Genomic DNA, 16,871 nt, shown 5'->3' on the forward strand with positions numbered 1-16,871 from the left:
GGCTGTGTTTGGTTTTGTTTCTTCTTCCCAAGATCCCGGGTGTGAAAGGGGCCAGAGGTGAAGTCCTGGGCTGGAAAGCCTCACGATTCAGCCCCGCAGCCCCAGGCCCTGAGTGTGGAGGAGGGCGGAGCGGGTCGGCGAAGGGCGCGGCTGCCGTTTTCCTGATGGGCTGGAGGGGCAGTGGCGCTTTCCGGACGAAGAGGACCGGAAGGGTCCCCGAGACCTCCGCTGGGAGCCACGCACCCACCAAAGGATACGGCTCCAGGAGGCGACGGAGGAGGGCGGCTGCTTGCCCTGGCCCGAGCTGTGCGTCCCCCGCCTTGGCCACAGCAGTGGACATTCCCAGAAGAACAAGCGCCCGAGAGCACTGAGAAATTTTCCCCCGAGAAAACTTGACCCTCGTCCTGGCAGCAGGACACCTCGGGAAGAAAGCCACCCAGCGGCCACCTGGGCGAGACCGGCTGCCCGAGCAGGCGTGCGGTGCCTCTGGCCGCTGGCCCCGGGCTGCCAGCCCCCACCCGGACTCCCAGCCGTGCCAGGAGAGCAGCGTGGAGACGCACGCCGGGGCCCTCGGCAGGCTCTTGGGGCTCCCGGAGGCGGCGGCTAGCGTCTACGGCCATACCACCCTGAACGCGCCCGATCTCGTCTGATCTCGGAAGCTAAGCAGGGTCGGGCCTGGTTAGTACTTGGATGGGAGACCGCCTGGGAATACCGGGTGCTGTAGGCTTTTGCTCCTCCCTCCCTCGCTGCTCCTTTTGTCTTCGGGGACTTCGCCACCACCCCCCCACCACCACCACCACCCCCAGCACCACCACCACCACCACCACCACAACGACCCACCGTGACCACGACCCCGACCCCGTCCGGGCCACCCGCCAGACCCACGCACACCGAATCCTCACAGCTACGTCCCCGAATCCTCTCCCCTCCCCACACTCTCCTGGGGCGCGCGCCCGCGACACGGGTCACCAGCGAGGTTGGTCCCAGGCCACGTTGGGGACCGCTCCCCAACTGCCCTCCAGGCGGGCGGGGAGGGACGTGCGGAAGCCATGAGAAAGTGGGTCCTGCACCCCTTCGGGCCCCACAGCGGGACGCGCCACACCTGGGCTCGCCACAAGGTGGTGCACTGGGTCCAGGGCAAGACGCCAGGGGACAGAGAAGCAGGGAGCCTCAGTCGGGTGCTGCTCCACGTCGCGCTCCGTCGCTCAACCCAAGACAGGGCAGCCAGCGCGCGACCTCTACGTGGGATCCCGCCTCCCACGGCAGAGCCTGCGGTCACAGGGACAGAGGGCACAGGCCGCCAGAGCTCCGAATGCCAGCGGCAGCTCCCCGTCCCGCTCAAGGGAGGGAGGGCCGCCGCTGGCACCCAGTCGCCTGTGCCACCCTCCGGGTCTCAAAGCACTCCTCAGTCAGCTCAAGGACCGGGGCCACCTGGCCTTCGGGGTCACATGGGCTTGGGCACGACGGAAGGGACCGCTTGCCCCCGTGGAACAGACATTCTCCCCGTGGACAACCTCAGGTGCCGGGACCCTCTGCTCCGCCTTGGAAAACCCACCTTCTGCAATGTATGCCCAACGCAATCAGGCCGAGCAGATTGACCCCCTCGGCCCGGCCCCAGTGTGTGATGGGGCTCTGTGCGTGAGGGCTTGCTCTTCCCCACCTACACCAGGCACGGCATCTAAAACACACACACACACACACACACACCACGCAGAGACACCCAGACCACGCACGCACGCACGGGGACGCACCCTCCTCTCCCCAACCCCACACACGAGCAGCCGAAGGACAAGAGGGTATGGCTGGGGCCTGAGCGGGAACAAGCGAAGCCTTGGTTTGCGGCCCCTCGGACAACTGCATCAGGATTTTTGTCTGGGCTCGGAGGCCAGAGGATCTCTGCCATTTGCTAGCAGGGCCAGGGATGGCAGGAGGGTGGGTACGGGGCTCAGCCAGGGCCAGTTCTGCTGGCACGATCCTGTAGCACGTGGCCGCGTAGCACGGGGCCGGGTCTGAAGGAGGCCAAGCAGGGGCACAAGACCCAGCAGCGGCACAGGGAAGAGGCCCAGGGCACCCAGGAGCAGACGAGACCCGGGAGTCGTGCGTGCTTGGCGTGGCCGCGGGCCCCGTGACGCCCGAGGACTCGAGTGCTCAGCCCCGTGTAGTGGCCGCGAAGGCCTGCCTGGGAGAAACGCCCCGGGAGGCCGGCAGGAACCCGGGATCGGAAGGGATGTGGAGGGGCCCCGGGTCGGAGGAGATGGCTTTGGCTGTGTTTGGTTTTGTTTCTTCTTCCCAAGATCCCGGGTGTGAAAGGGGCCAGAGGTGAAGTCCTGGGCTGGAAAGCCTCACGATTCAGCCCCGCAGCCCCAGGCCCTGAGTGTGGAGGAGGGCGGAGCGGGTCGGCGAAGGGCGCGGCTGCCGTTTTCCTGATGGGCTGGAGGGGCAGTGGCGCTTTCCGGACGAAGAGGACCGGAAGGGTCCCCGAGACCTCCGCTGGGAGCCACACACCCACCCAAGGATACGGCTCCAGGAGGCGACGGAGGAGGGCGGCTTCTTGCCCTGGCCCGAGCTGTGCGTCCCCCGCCTTGGCCACAGCAGTGGACATTCCCAGAAGAACAAGCGCCCGAGAGCACTGAGAAATTTTCCCCCGAGAAAACTTGACCCTCGTCCTGGCAGCAGGACACCTCGGGAAGAAAGCCACCCAGCGGCCACCTGGGCGAGACCGGCTGCCCGAGCAGGCGCGCGGGGCCTCTGGCCGCTGGCCCCGGGCTGCCAGCCCCCACCCGGACTCCCAGCCTTGCCAAGAGAGCAGCGTGGAGATGCACGCCGGGGCCCTCGGCAGGCTCTTGGGGCTCCCGGAGGCGGCGGCTAGCGTCTACGGCCATACCACCCTGAACGCGCCCGATCTCGTCTGATCTCGGAAGCTAAGCAGGGTCGGGCCTGGTTAGTACTTGGATGGGGGACCGCCTGGGAATACCGGGTGCTGTAGGCTTTTGCTCCTCCCTCCCTCGCTGCTCCTTTTGTCTTCGGGGACTTCGCCACCACCCCCCCCACCACCACCACCACCCCCAGCACCACCACCACCACCACCACCACAACGACCCACCGTGACCACGACCCCGACCCCGTCCGGGCCACCCGCCAGACCCACGCACACCGAATCCTCACAGCTACGTCCCCGAATCCTCTCCCCTCCCCACACTCTCCTGGGGCGCGCGCCCGCGACACGGGTCACCAGCGAGGTTGGTCCCAGGCCACGTTGGGGACCGCTCCCCACCTGCCCTCCAGGCGGGCGGGGAGGGACGTGCGGAAGCCATGAGAAAGTGGGTCCTGCACCCCAGCGGGCCCCACAGCGGGACGCGCCACACCTGGGCTCGCCACAAGGTGGTGCACTGGGTCCAGGGCAAGACGCCAGGGGACAGAGAAGCAGGGAGCCTCAGTCGGGTGCTGCTCCACGTCGCGCTCCGTCGCTCAATCCAAGACAGGGCAGCCAGCGCGGGACCTCTACGTGGGATCCCGCCTCCCACGGCAGAGCCTGCGGTCACAGGGACAGAGGGCGCAGGCCGCCAGAGCTCCGGATGCCAGCGGCAGCTCCCAGTCCCGCTCAAAGGGAGGGAGGGCCGCCGCTGGCGCCCAGTCGCCTGTGCCACCCTCCGGGTCTCAAAGCACTCCTCAGTCAGCTCAAGGACCGGGGCCACCTGGCCTTCGGGGTCACATGGGCTTGGGCACGACGGAAGGGACCGCTTGCCCCCGTGGAACAGACATTCTCCCCGTGGACAACCTCAGGTGCCGGGACCCTCTGCTCCGCCTTGGAAAACCCACCTTCTGCAATGTATGCCCAACGCAATCAGGCCGAGCAGATTGACCCCCTCGGCCCGGCCCCAGTGTGTGATGGGGCTCTGTGTGTGAGGGCTTGCTCTTCCCCACCTACACCAGGCACGGCATCTAACACACACACACACACACACACACAAACCACGCAGAGACACCCAGACCACGCACGCACGCACGGGGACGCACCCTCCTCTCCCCCACCCCACACACGAGCAGCCGAAGGACAAGAGGGTATGGCTGGGGCCTGAGCGGGAACAAGCGAAGCCTTGGTTTGCGGCCCCTCGGCCAACTGCATCAGGATTTTTGTCTGGGCTCGGAGGCCAGAGGATCTCTGCCATTTGCTAGCAGGGCCAGGGATGGCAGGAGGGTGGGTACGGGGCTCAGCCAGGGCCAGTTCTGCTGGCACGATCCTGTAGCACGTGGCCGCGTAGCACGGGGTCGGGTCTGAAGGAGGCCAAGCAGGGGCACAAGACCCAGCAGCGGCACAGGGAAGAGGCCCAGGGCACCCAGGAGCAGACGAGACCCGGGAGTCGTGCGTGCTTGGCGTGGCCGCGGGCCCCGTGACGCCCGAGGACTCGAGTGCTCAGCCCCGTGTAGTGGCCGCGAAGGCCTGCCTGGGAGAAACGCCCCGGGAGGCCGGCAGGAACCCGGGATCGGAAGGGATGTGGAGGGGCCCCGGGTCGGAGGAGATGGCTTTGGCTGTGTTTGGTTTTGTTTCTTCTTCCCAAGATCCCGGGTGTGAAAGGGGCCAGAGGTGAAGTCCTGGGCTGGAAAGCCTCACGATTCAGCCCCGCAGCCCCAGGCCCTGAGTGTGGAGGAGGGCGGAGCGGGTCGGCGAAGGGCGCGGCTGCCGTTTTCCTGATGGGCTGGAGGGGCAGTGGCGCTTTCCGGACGAAGAGGACCGGAAGGGTCCCCGAGACCTCCGCTGGGAGCCACGCACCCACCCAAGGATACGGCTCCAGGAGGCGACGGAGGAGGGCGGCTGCTTGCCCTGGCCCGAGCTGTGCGTCCCCCGCCTTGGCCACAGCAGTGGACATTCCCAGAAGAACAAGCGCCCGAGAGCACTGAGAAATTTTCCCCCGAGAAAACTTGACCCTCGTCCTGGCAGCAGGACACCTCGGGAAGAAAGCCACCCAGCGGCCACTTGGGCGAGACCGGCTGCCCGAGCAGGCGCGCGGGGCTTCTGGCCGCTGGCCCCGGGCTGCCAGCCCCCACCCGGACTCCCAGCCGTGCCAGGAGAGCAGCGTGGAGACGCACGCCGGGGCCCTCGGCAGGCTCTTGGGGCTCCCGGAGGCGGCGGCTAGCGTCTACGGCCATACCACCCTGAACGTGCCCGATCTCGTCTGATCTCGGAAGCTAAGCAGGGTCGGGCCTGGTTAGTACTTGGACGGGGGACCGCCTGGGAATACCGGGTGCTGTAGGCTTTTGCTCCTCCCTCCCTCGCTGCTCCTTTTTTTCTTCGGGGACTTCGCCACCACCCCCCCCACCACCACCACCACCCCCAGCACCACCACCACCACCACCACCACAACGACCCACCGTGACCATGACCCCGACCCCGTCCGGGCCACCCGCCAGACCCACGCACACCGAATCCTCACAGCTACGTCCCCGAATCCTCTCCCCTCCCCACACTCTCCTGGGGCGCGCGCCCGTGACACGGGTCACCAGCGAGGTTGGTCCCAGGCCACGTTGGGGACCGCTCCCCAACTGCCCTCCAGGCGGGCGGGGAGGGACGTGCGGAAGCCATGAGAAAGTGGGTACTGCACCCCAACGGGCCCCACAGCGGGACGTGCCACACCTGGGCTCGCCACAAGGTGGTGCACTGGGTGCAGCGCAAGACGCCAGGGGACAGAGAAGCAGGGAGCCTCAGTCGGGTGCTGCTCCACGTCGCGCTCCGTCGCTCAACCCAAGACAGGGCAGCCAGCGCGCGACCTCTACGTGGGATCCCGCCTCCCACGGCAGAGCCTGCGGTCACAGGGACAGAGGGCGCAGGCCGCCAGAGCTCCGGATGCCAGCGGCAGCTCCCCGTCCCGCTCAAAGGGAGGGAGGGCCCCCGCTGGCGCCCAGTCGCCTGTGCCACCCTCCGGGTCTCAAAGCACTCCTCAGTCAGCTCAAGGACCGGGGCCACCTGGCCTTCGGGGTCACATGGGCTTGGGCACGACGGAAGGGACCGCTTGCCCCCGTGGAACAGACATTCTCCCCGTGGACAACCTCAGGTGCCGGGACCCTCTGCTCCGCCTTGGAAAACCCACCTTCTGCAATGTATGCCCAACGCAATCAGGCCGAGCAGATTGACCCCCTCGGCCCGGCACCAGTGTGTGATGGGGCTCTGTGCGTGAGGGCTTGCTCTTCCCCACCTACACCAGGCACGGCATCTAACACACACACACACACACACACACTCCACGCAGAGACACCCAGACCACGCACGCACGCACGGGGACGCACCCTCCTCTCCCCCACCCCACACACTAGCAGCCGAAGGACAAGAGGGTATGGCTGGGGCCTGAGCGGGAACAAGCGAAGCCTTGGTTTGCGGCCCCTCGGCCAACTGCATCAGGATTTTTGTCTGGGCTCGGAGGCCAGAGGATCTCTGCCATTTGCTAGCAGGGCCAGGGATGGCAGGAGGGTGGGTACGGGGCTCAGCCAGGGCCAGTTCTGCTGGCACGATCCTGTAGCACGTGGCCGCGTAGCACGGGGCCGGGTCTGAAGGAGGCCAAGCAGGGGCACAAGACCCAGCAGCGGCACAGGGAAGAGGCCCAGGGCACCCAGGAGCAGACGAGACCCGGGAGTCGTGCGTGCTTGGCATGGCCGCGGGCCCCGTGACGCCCGAGGACTCGAGTGCTCAGCCCCGTGTAGTGGCCGCGAAGGCCTGCCTGGGAGAAACGCCCCGGGAGGCCGCAGGAACCTGGGATCGGAAGGGATGTGGAGGGGCCCCGGGTCGGAGGAGATGGCTTTGGCTGTGTTTGGTTTTGTTTCTTCTTCCCAAGATCCCGGGTGTGAAAGGGGCCAGAGGTGAAGTCCTGGGCTGGAAAGCCTCACGATTCAGCCCCGCAGCCCCAGGCCCTGAGTGTGGAGGAGGGCGGAGCGGGTCGGCGAAGGGCGCGGCTGCCGTTTTCCTGATGGGCTGGAGGGGCAGTGGCGCTTTCCGGACGAAGAGGACCGGAAGGGTCCCCGAGACCTCCGCTGGGAGCCACGCACCCACCCAAGGATACGGCTCCAGGAGGCGACGGAGCAGGGCGGCTGCTTGCCCTGGCCCGAGCTGTGCGTCCCCCACCTTGGCCACAGCAGTGGACATTCCCAGAAGAACAAGCGCCCGAGAGCACTGAGAAATTTTCCCCCGAGAAAACTTGACCCTCGTCCTGGCAGCAGGACACCTCGGGAAGAAAGCCACCCAGCGGCCACCTGGGCGAGACCGGCTGCCCGAGCAGGCGCGCGGGGCCTCTGGCCGCTGGCCCCGGGCTGCCAGCCCCCACCCGGACTCCCAGCCGTGCCAGGAGAGCAGCGTGGAGACGCACGCCGGGGCCCTCGGCAGGCTCTTGGGGCTCCCGGAGGCGGCGGCTAGCGTCTACGGCCATACCACCCTGAACGCGCCCGATCTCGTCTGATCTCGGAAGCTAAGCAGGGTCGGGCCTGGTTAGTACTTGGATGGGAGACCGCCTGGGAGTACCGGGTGCTGTAGGCTTTTGCTCCTCCCTCCCTCGCTGCTCCTTTTGTCTTCGGGGACTTCGCCACCACCCCCCCCACCACCACCACCACCCCCAGCACCACCACCACCACCACCACCACAACGACCCACCGTGACCACGACCCCGACCCCGTCCGGGCCACCCGCCAGACCCACGCACACCGAATCCTCACAGCTACGTCCCCGAATCCTCTCCCCTCCCCACACTCTCCTGGGGCGCGCGCCCGCGACACGGGTCACCAGCGAGGTTGGTCCCAGGCCACGTTGGGGACGGCTCCCCAACTGCCCTCCAGGCGGGCGGGGAGGGACGTGCGGAAGCCATGAGAAAGTGGGTCCTGCACCCCAGCGGACCCCACAGCGGGACGCGCCACACCTGGGCTCGCCACAAGGTGGTGCACTGGGTCCAGGGCAAGACGCCAGGGGACAGAGAAGCAGGGAGCCTCAGTCGGGTGCTGCTCCACGTCGCGCTCCGTCGCTCAACCCAAGACAGGGCAGCCAGCGCGCGACCTCTACGTGGGATCCCGCCTCCCACGTCAGAGCCTGCGGTCACAGGGACAGAGGGCGCAGGCCGCCAGAGCTCCGGATGCCAGCGGCAGCTCCCCGTCCCGCTCAAAGGGAGGGAGGGCCGCCGCTGGCGCCCAGTCGCCTGTGCCACCCTCCGGGTCTCAAAGCACTCCTCAGTCAGCTCAAGGACCGGGGCCACCTGGCCTTCGGGGTCACATGGGCTTGGGCACGACGGAAGGGACCGCTTGCCCCTGTGGAACAGACATTTTCCCCGTGGACAACCTCAGGTGCCGGGACCCTCTGCTCCGCCTTGGAAAACCCACCTTCTGCAATGTATGCCCAACGCAATCAGGCCGAGCAGATTGACCCCCTCGGCCCGGCCCCAGTGTGTGATGGGGCTCTGTGCGTGAGGGCTTGCTCTTCCCCACCTACACCAGGCACGGCATCTAACACACACACACACACACACACACACACACACACCACGCAGAGACACCCAGACCACGCACGCACGCACGGGGACGCACCCTCCTCTCCCCCACCCCACACACGAGCAGCCGAAGGACAAGAGGGTATGGCTGGGGCCTGAGCGGGAACAAGCGAAGCCTTGGTTTGCGGCCCCTCGGCCAACTGCATCAGGATTTTTGTCTGGGCTCGGAGGCCAGAGGATCTCTGCCATTTGCTAGCAGGGCCAGGGATGGCAGGAGGGTGGGTACGGGGCTCAGCCAGGGCCAGTTCTGCTGGCAAGATCCTGTAGCACGTGGCCGCGTAGCACGGGGCCGGGTCTGAAGGAGGCCAAGCAGGGGCACAAGACCCAGCAGCGGCACAGGTAAGAGGCCCAGGACACCCAGGAGCAGACGAGACCCGGGAGTCGTGCGTGCTTGGCGTGGCCGCGGGCCCCGTGATGCACGAGGACTCGAGTGCTCAGCCCCGTGTAGTGGCCGTGAAGGCCTGCCTGGGAGAAACGCCCCGGGAGGCCGGCAGGAACCCGGGATCGGAAGGGATGTGGAGGGGCCCCGGGTCGGAGGAGATGGCTTTGTCTGTGTTTGGTTTTGTTTCTTCTTCCCAAGATCCCGGGTGTGAAAGGGGCCAGAGGTGAAGTCCTGGGCTGGAAAGCCTCACGATTCAGCCCCGCAGCCCCAGGCCCTGAGTGTGGAGGAGGGCGGAGCGGGTCGGCGAAGGGCGCGGCTGCCGTTTTCCTGATGGGCTGGAGGGGCAGTGGCGCTTTCCGGACGAAGAGGACCAGAAGGGTCCCCGAGACCTCCGCTGGGAGCCACGCACCCACCCAAGGATACGGCTCCAGGAGGCGACGGAGGAGGGCGGCTGCTTGCCCTGGCCCGAGCTGTGCGTCCCCCGCCTTGGCCACAGCAGTGGACATTCCCAGAAGAACAAGCGCCCGAGAGCACTGAGAAATTTTCCCCCGAGAAAACTTGACCCTCGTCCTGGCAGCAGGACACCTCGGGAAGAAAGCCACCCAGCGGCCACCTGGGCGAGACCGGCTGCCCGAGCAGGCGCGCGGGGCCTCTGGCCGCTGGCCCCGGGCTGCCAGCCCCCACCCGGACTCCCAGCCGTGCCAGGAGAGCAGCGTGGAGACGCACGCCGGGGCCCTCGGCAGGCTCTTGGGGCTCCCGGAGGCGGCGGCTAGCGTCTACGGCCATACCACCCTGAACGCGCCCGATCTCGTCTGATCTCGGAAGCTAAGCAGGGTCGGGCCTGGTTAGTACTTGGATGGGGGACCGCCTGGGAATACCGGGTGCTGTAGGCTTTTGCTCCTCCCTCCCTCGCTGCTCCTTTTGTCTTCGGGGACTTCGCCACCACCCCCCCCACCACCACCACCACCCCCAGCACCACCACCACCACCACCACCACAACGACCCACCGTGACCACGACCCCGACCCCGTCCGGGCCACCCGCCAGACCCACGCACACCGAATCCTCACAGCTACGTCCCCGAATCCTCTCCCCTCCCCACACTCTCCTGGGGCGCGCGCCCGTGACACGGGTCACCAGCGAGGTTGGTCCCAGGCCACGTTGGGGACCGCTCCCCAACTGCCCTCCAGGTGGGCGGGGAGGGACGTGCGGAAGCCATGAGAAAGTGGGTCCTGCACCCCAGCGGGCCCCACAGCGGGACGCGCCACACCTGGGCTCGCCACAAGGTGGTGCACTGGGTCCAGGGCAAGACGCCAGGGGACAGAGAAGCAGGGAGCCTCAGTCGGGTGCTGCTCCACGTCGCGCTCCGTCGCTCAACCCAAGACAGGGCAGCCAGCGTGCGACCTCTACGTGGGATCCCGCCTCCCACGGCAGAGCCTGCGGTCACAGGGACAGAGGGCGCAGGCCGCCAGAGCTCCGGATGCCAGCGGCAGCTCCCCGTCCCGCTCAAAGGGAGGGAGGGCCGCCGCTGGCGCCCAGTCGCCTGTGCCACCCTCCGGGTCTCAAAGCACTCCTCAGTCAGCTCAAGGACCGGGGCCACCTGGCCTTCGGGGTCACATGGGCTTGGGCACGACGGAAGGGACCGCTTGCCCCCGTGGAACAGACATTCTCCCCGTGGACAACCTCAGGTGCCGGGACCCTCTGCTCCGCCTTGGAAAACCCACCTTCTGCAATGTATGCCCAACGCAATCAGGCCGAGCAGATTGACCCCCTCGGCCCGGCCCCAGTGTGTGATGGGGCTCTGTGCGTGAGGGCTTGCTCTTCCCCACCTACACCAGGCACGGCATCTAACACACACACACACACACACACACACACACACCACGCAGAGACACCCAGACCACGCACGCACGCACGGGGACGCACCCTCCTCTCCCCCACCCCACACACGAGCAGCCGAAGGACAAGAGGGTATGGCTGGGGCCTGAGCGGGAACAAGCGAAGCCTTGGTTTGCGGCCCCTCGGCCAACTGCATCAGGATTTTTGTCTGGGCTCGGAGGCCAGAGGATCTCTGCCATTTGCTAGCAGGGCCAGGGATGGCAGGAGGGTGGGTACGGGGCTCAGCCAGGGCCAGTTCTGCTGGCATGATCCTGTAGCACATGGCCGCGTAGCACGGGGTCGGGTCTGAAGGAGGCCAAGCAGGGGCACAAGACCCAGCAGCGGCACAGGGAAGAGGCCCAGGGCACCCAGGAGCAGACGAGACCCGGGAGTCGTGCGTGCTTGGCGTGGCCGCGGGCCCCGTGACGCCCGAGGACTCGAGTGCTCAGCCCCGTGTAGTGGCCGTGAAGGCCTGCCTGGGAGAAACGCCCCGGGAGGCCGGCAGGAACCCGGGATCGGAAGGGATGTGGAGGGGCCCCGGGTCGGAAGAGATGGCTTTGGCTGTGTTTGGTTTTGTTTCTTCTTCCCAAGATCCCGGGTGTGAAAGGGGCCAGAGGTGAAGTCCTGGGCTGGAAAGCCTCACGATTCAGCCCCGCAGCCCCAGGCCCTGAGTGTGGAGGAGGGCGGAGCGGGTCGGCGAAGGGCGCGGCTGCCGTTTTCCTGATGGGCTGGAGGGGCAGTGGCGCTTTCCGGACGAAGAGGACCGGAAGGGTCCCCGAGACCTCCGCTGGGAGCCACGCACCCACCCAAGGATACGGCTCCAGGAGGCGACGGAGGAGGGCGGCTGCTTGCCCTGGCCCGAGCTGTGCGTCCCCCGCCTTGGCCACAGCAGTGGACATTCCCAGAAGAACAAGCGCCCGAGAGCACTGAGAAATTTTCCCCCGAGAAAACTTGACCCTCGTCCTGGCAGCAGGACACCTCGGGAAGAAAGCCACCCAGCGGCCACCTGGGCGAGACCGGCTGCCCGAGCAGGCGCGCGGGGCCTCTGGCCGCTGGCCCCGGGCTGCCAGCCCCCACCCGGACTCCCAGCCGTGCCAGGAGAGCAGCGTGGAGACGCACGCCGGGGCCCTCGGCAGGCTCTTGGGGCTCCCGGAGGCGGCGGCTAACGTCTACGGCCATACCACCCTGAACGCGCCCGATCTCGTCTGATCTCGGAAGCTAAGCAGGGTCGGGCCTGGTTAGTACTTGGATGGGAGACCGCCTGGGAATACCGGGTGCTGTAGGCTTTTGCTCCTCCCTCCCTCGCTGCTCCTTTTGTCTTCGGGGACTTCGCCACCACCCCCCCACCACCACCACCACCCCCAGCACCACCACCACCACCACCACAACGACCCACCGTGACCACGACCCCGACCCCGACCGGGCCACCCGCCAGACCCACGCACACCGAATCCTCACAGCTACGTCCCCGAATCCTCTCCCCTCCCCACACTCTCCTGGGGCGCGCGCCCACGACACGGGTCACCAGCGAGGTTGGTCCCAGGCCACGTTGGGGACCGCTCCCCAACTGCCCTCCAGGCGGGCGGGGAGGGACGTGCGGAAGCCATGAGAAAGTGGGTCCTGCACCCCAGCGGGCCCCACAGCGGGACGCGCCACACCTGGGCTCGCCACAAGGTGGTGCACTGGGTCCAGGGCAAGACGCCAGGGGACAGAGAAGCAGGGAGCCTCAGTCGGGTGCTGCTCCACGTCGCGCTCCGTCGCTCAACCCAAGACAGGGCAGCCAGCGCGCGACCTCTACGTGGGATCCCGCCTCCCACGGCAGAGCCTGCGGTCACAGGGACAGAGGGCGCAGGCCGCCAGAGCTCCGGATGCCAGCGGCAGCTCCCCGTCCCGCTCAAAGGGAGGGAGGCCCGCCGCTGGCGCCCAGTCGCCTGTGCCACCCTCCGGGTCTCAAAGCACTCCTCAGTCAGCTCAAGGACCGGGGCCACCTGGCCTTCGGGGTCACATGGGCTTGGGCACGACGGAAGGGACCGCTTGCCCCCGTGGAACAGACATTCTCCCCGTGGACAACCTCAGGTGCCGGGACCCTCTGCTCCGCCTTGGAAAACCCACCTTCTGCAATGTATGCCCAACGCAATCAGGCCGAGCAGATTGACCCCCTCGGCCCGGCCCCAGTGTGTGATGGGGCTCTGTGCGTGAGGGCTTGCTCTTCCCCACCTACACCAGGCACGGCATCTAACACACACACACACACACACACGCACACACACACACACACACCACGCAGAGACACCCAGACCACGCACGCACGCACGGGGACGCACCCTCCTCTCCCCCACCCCACACACGAGCAGCCGAAGGACAAGAGGGTATGGCTGGGGCCTGAGCGGGAACAAGCGAAGCCTTGGTTTGCGGCCACTCGGCCAACTGCATCAGGATTTTTGTCTGGGCTCGGAGGCCAGAGGATCTCTGCCATTTGCTAGCAGGGCCAGGGATGGCAGGAGGGTGGGTACGGGGCTCAGCCAGGGCCAGTTCTGCTGGCACGATCCTGTAGCACGTGGCCGCGTAGCACGGGGTCGGGTCTGAAGGAGGCCAAGCAGGGGCACAAGACCCAGCAGCGGCACAGGGAAGAGGCCCAGGGCACCCAGGAGCAGACGAGACCCGGGAGTCGTGCGTGCTTGGCGTGGCCGCGGGCCCCGTGACGCCCGAGGACTCGAGTGCTCAGCCCCGTGTAGTGGCCGCGAAGGCCTGCCTGGGAGAAATGCCCCGGGAGGCCGGCAGGAACCCGGGATCGGAAGGGATGTGGAGGGGCCCCGGGTCGGAGGAGATGGCTTTGGCTGTGTTTGGTTTTGTTTCTTCTTCCCAAGATCCCGGGTGTGAAAGGGGCCAGAGGTGAAGTCCTGGGCTGGAAAGCCTCACGATTCAGCCCCGCAGCCCCAGGCCCTGAGTGTGGAGGAGGGCGGAGCGGGTCGGCGAAGGGCGCGGCTGCCGTTTTCCTGATGGGCTGGAGGGGCAGTGGCGCTTTCCGGACGAAGAGGGCCGGAAGGGTCCCCGAGACCTCCGCTGGGAGCCACGCACCCACCCAAGGATACGGCTCCAGGAGGCGACGGAGGAGGGCGGCTGCTTGCCCTGGCCCGAGCTGTGCGTCCCCCGCCTTGGCCACAGCAGTGGACATTCCCAGAAGAACAAGCGCCCGAGAGCACTGCGAAATTTTCCCCCGAGAAAACTTGACCCTCGTCCTGGCAGCAGGACACCTCGGGAAGAAAGCCACCCAGCGGCCACCTGGGCGAGACCGGCTGCCCGAGCAGGCGCGCGGGGCCTCTGGCCGCTGGCCCCGGGCTGCCAGCCCCCACCCGGACTCCCAGCCGTGCCAGGAGAGCAGCGTGGAGACGCACGCCGGGGCCCTCGGCAGGCTCTTGGGGCTCCCGGAGGCGGCGGCTAGCGTCTACGGCCATACCACCCTGAACGCGCCCGATCTCGTCTGATCTCGGAAGCTAAGCAGGGTCGGGCCTGGTTAGTACTTGGATGGGAGACCGCCTGGGAATACCGGGTGCTGTAGGCTTTTGCTCCTCCCTCCCTCGCTGCTCCTTTTGTCTTCGGGGACTTCGCCACCACCCCCCCCACCACCACCACCCCCAGCACCACCACCACCACCACCACAACGACCCACCGTGACCACGACCCCGACCCCGTCCGGGCCACCCGCCAGACCCACGCACACCGAATCCTCACAGCTACGTCCCCGAATCCTCTCCCCTCCCCACACTCTCCTGGGGCACGCGCCCACGACACGGGTCACCAGCGAGTTTGGTCCCAGGCCACGTTGGGGACCGCTCCCCAACTGCCCTCCAGGCGGGCGGGGAGGGACGTGCGGAAGCCATGAGAAAGTGGGTCCTGCACCCCAGCGGGCCCCACAGCGGGACGCGCCACACCTGGGCTCGCCACAAGGTGGTGCACTGGGTCCAGGGCAAGACGCCAGGGGACAGAGAAGCAGGGAGCCTCAGTCGGGTGCTGCTCCACGTCGCGCTCCGTCGCTCAACCCAAGACAGGGCAGCCAGCGCGCGACCTCTACGTGGGATCCCGCCTCCCACGGCAGAGCCTGCGGTCACAGGGACAGAGGGTGCAGGCCGCCAGAGCTCCGGATGCCAGCGGCAGCTTCCCGTCCCGCTCAAAGGGAGGGAGGGCCGCCGCTGGCGCCCAGTCGCCTGTGCCACCCTCCGGGTCTCAAAGCACTCCTCAGTCAGCTCAAGGACCGGGGCCACCTGGCCTTCGGGGTCACATGGGCTTGGGCACGACGGAAGGGACCGCTTGCCCCCGTGGAACAGACATTCTCCCCGTGGACAACCTCAGGTGCCGGGACCCTCTGCTCCGCCTTGGAAAACCCACCTTCTGCAATGTATGCCCAACGCAATCAGGCCGAGCAGATTGACCCCCTCGGCCCGGCCCCAGTGTGTGATGGGGCTCTGTGCGTGAGGGCTTGCTCTTCCCCACCTACACCAGGCACGGCATCTAACACACACACACACACACACACACACACACACACACACACCACGCAGAGACACCCAGACCACGCACGCACGCACGGGGACGCACCCTCCTCTCCCCCACCCCACACACGAGCAGCCGAAGGACAAGAGGGTATGGCTGGGGCCTGAGCGGGAACAAGCGAAGCCTTGGTTTGCGGCCCCTCGGCCAACTGCATCAGGATTTTTGTCTGGGCTCGGAGGCCAGAGGATCTCTGCCATTTGCTAGCAGGGCCAGGGATGGCAGGAGGGTGGGTACGGGGCTCAGCCAGGGCCAGTTCTGCTGGCACGATCCTGTAGCACGTGGCCGCGTAGCACGGGGCCGGGTCTGAAGGAGGCCAAGCAGGGGCACAAGACCCAGCAGCGGCACAGGGAAGAGGCCCAGGGCACCCAGGAGCAGACGAGACCCGGGAGTCGTGCGTGCTTGGCGTGGCCGCGGGCCCCGTGACGCCCGAGGACTCGAGTGCTCAGCCCCGTGTAGTGGCCGCGAAGGCCTGCCTGGGAGAAACGCCCCAGGAGGCCGGCAGGAACCCGGGATCGGAAGGGATGTGGAGGGGCCCCGGGTCGGAGGAGATGGCTTTGGCTGTGTTTGGTTTTGTTTCTTCTTCCCAAGATCCCGGGTGTGAAAGGGGCCAGAGGTGAAGTCCTGGGCTGGAAAGCCTCACGATTCAGCCCCGCAGCCCCAGGCCCTGAGTGTGGAGGAGGGCGGAGCGGGTCGGCGAAGGGCGCGGCTGCCGTTTTCCTGATGGGCTGGAGGGGCAGTGGCGCTTTCCGGACGAAGAGGGCCGGAAGGTTCCCCGAGACCTCCGCTGGGAGCCACGCACCCACCCAAGGATACGGCTCCAGGAGGCGACGGAGGAGGGCGGCTGCTTGCCCTGGCCCGAGCTGTGCGTCCCCCGCCTTGGCCACAGCAGTGGACATTCCCAGAAGAACAAGCGCCCGAGAGCACTGAGAAATTTTCCCCCGAGAAAACTTGACCCTCGTCCAGGCAGCAGGACACCTCGGGAAGAAAGCCACCCAGCGGCCACCTGGGCGAGACCGGCTGCCCGAGCAGGCGCGCGGGGCCTCTGGCCGCTGGCCCCGGGCTGCCAGCCCCCACCCGGACTCCCAGCCGTGCCAGGAGAGCAGCGTGGAGACGCACGCCGGGGCCCTCGGCAGGCTCTTGGGGCTCCCGGAGGCGGCGGCTAACGTCTACGGCCATACCACCCTGAACGCGCCCGATCTCGTCTGATCTCGGAAGCTAAGCAGGGTCGGGCCTGGTTAGTACTTGGATGGGAGACCGCCTGGGAATACCGGGTGCTGTAGGCTTTTGCTCCTCCCTCCCTCGCTGCTCCTTTTGTCTTCGGGGACTTCGCCACCACCCCCCCACCACCACCACCACCCCCAGCACCACCACCACCACCACCACAACGACCCACCGTGACCACGACCCCGACCCCATCCGGGCCACCCGCCAGACTCACGCACACCGAATCCTCACAGCTACGTCCCCGAATCCTCTCCCCTCCCCACACTCTCCTGGGGCGTGCGCCCACGACACGGGTCACCAGCGAGGTTGGTCCCAGGCCAC

General features: G+C 67.4%; 8 non-coding genes across 8 annotated transcripts; all 8 read left to right on the top strand.

Annotated features, from left to right (window-relative positions):
• Nucleotides 1-608: 608 nt before the first annotated feature.
• Nucleotides 609-727, top strand: LOC141412229 (5S ribosomal RNA). Its single transcript, XR_012437068.1, has one exon. It is a non-coding gene; the product is annotated as a 5S ribosomal RNA (ribosomal RNA).
• Nucleotides 728-2,870: 2,143 nt separating this feature from the next.
• On the top strand, nt 2,871-2,989 carry LOC141412421 (5S ribosomal RNA). Its single transcript, XR_012437261.1, has one exon. It is a non-coding gene; the product is annotated as a 5S ribosomal RNA (ribosomal RNA).
• A 2,147-nt stretch (nt 2,990-5,136) lies between these two features.
• On the top strand, nt 5,137-5,255 carry LOC141412800 (5S ribosomal RNA). Its single transcript, XR_012437642.1, has one exon. It is a non-coding gene; the product is annotated as a 5S ribosomal RNA (ribosomal RNA).
• Nucleotides 5,256-7,400: 2,145 nt separating this feature from the next.
• LOC141412488 (5S ribosomal RNA) lies at nt 7,401-7,519 on the top strand. The gene has a single exon (XR_012437329.1). It is a non-coding gene; the product is annotated as a 5S ribosomal RNA (ribosomal RNA).
• Nucleotides 7,520-9,672: 2,153 nt separating this feature from the next.
• LOC141412422 (5S ribosomal RNA) lies at nt 9,673-9,791 on the top strand. Its single transcript, XR_012437262.1, has one exon. It is a non-coding gene; the product is annotated as a 5S ribosomal RNA (ribosomal RNA).
• A 2,151-nt stretch (nt 9,792-11,942) lies between these two features.
• On the top strand, nt 11,943-12,061 carry LOC141412230 (5S ribosomal RNA). The gene has a single exon (XR_012437069.1). It is a non-coding gene; the product is annotated as a 5S ribosomal RNA (ribosomal RNA).
• Nucleotides 12,062-14,218: 2,157 nt separating this feature from the next.
• Nucleotides 14,219-14,337, top strand: LOC141412231 (5S ribosomal RNA). The gene has a single exon (XR_012437070.1). It is a non-coding gene; the product is annotated as a 5S ribosomal RNA (ribosomal RNA).
• A 2,153-nt stretch (nt 14,338-16,490) lies between these two features.
• On the top strand, nt 16,491-16,609 carry LOC141412232 (5S ribosomal RNA). Its single transcript, XR_012437071.1, has one exon. It is a non-coding gene; the product is annotated as a 5S ribosomal RNA (ribosomal RNA).
• Nucleotides 16,610-16,871: the final 262 nt, after the last annotated feature.

The sequence above is a fragment of the Castor canadensis genome, chromosome 10 (assembly GCF_047511655.1).
Source record: "Castor canadensis chromosome 10, mCasCan1.hap1v2, whole genome shotgun sequence".
NCBI classification, from domain to species: Eukaryota; Metazoa; Chordata; class Mammalia; order Rodentia; family Castoridae; genus Castor; species Castor canadensis.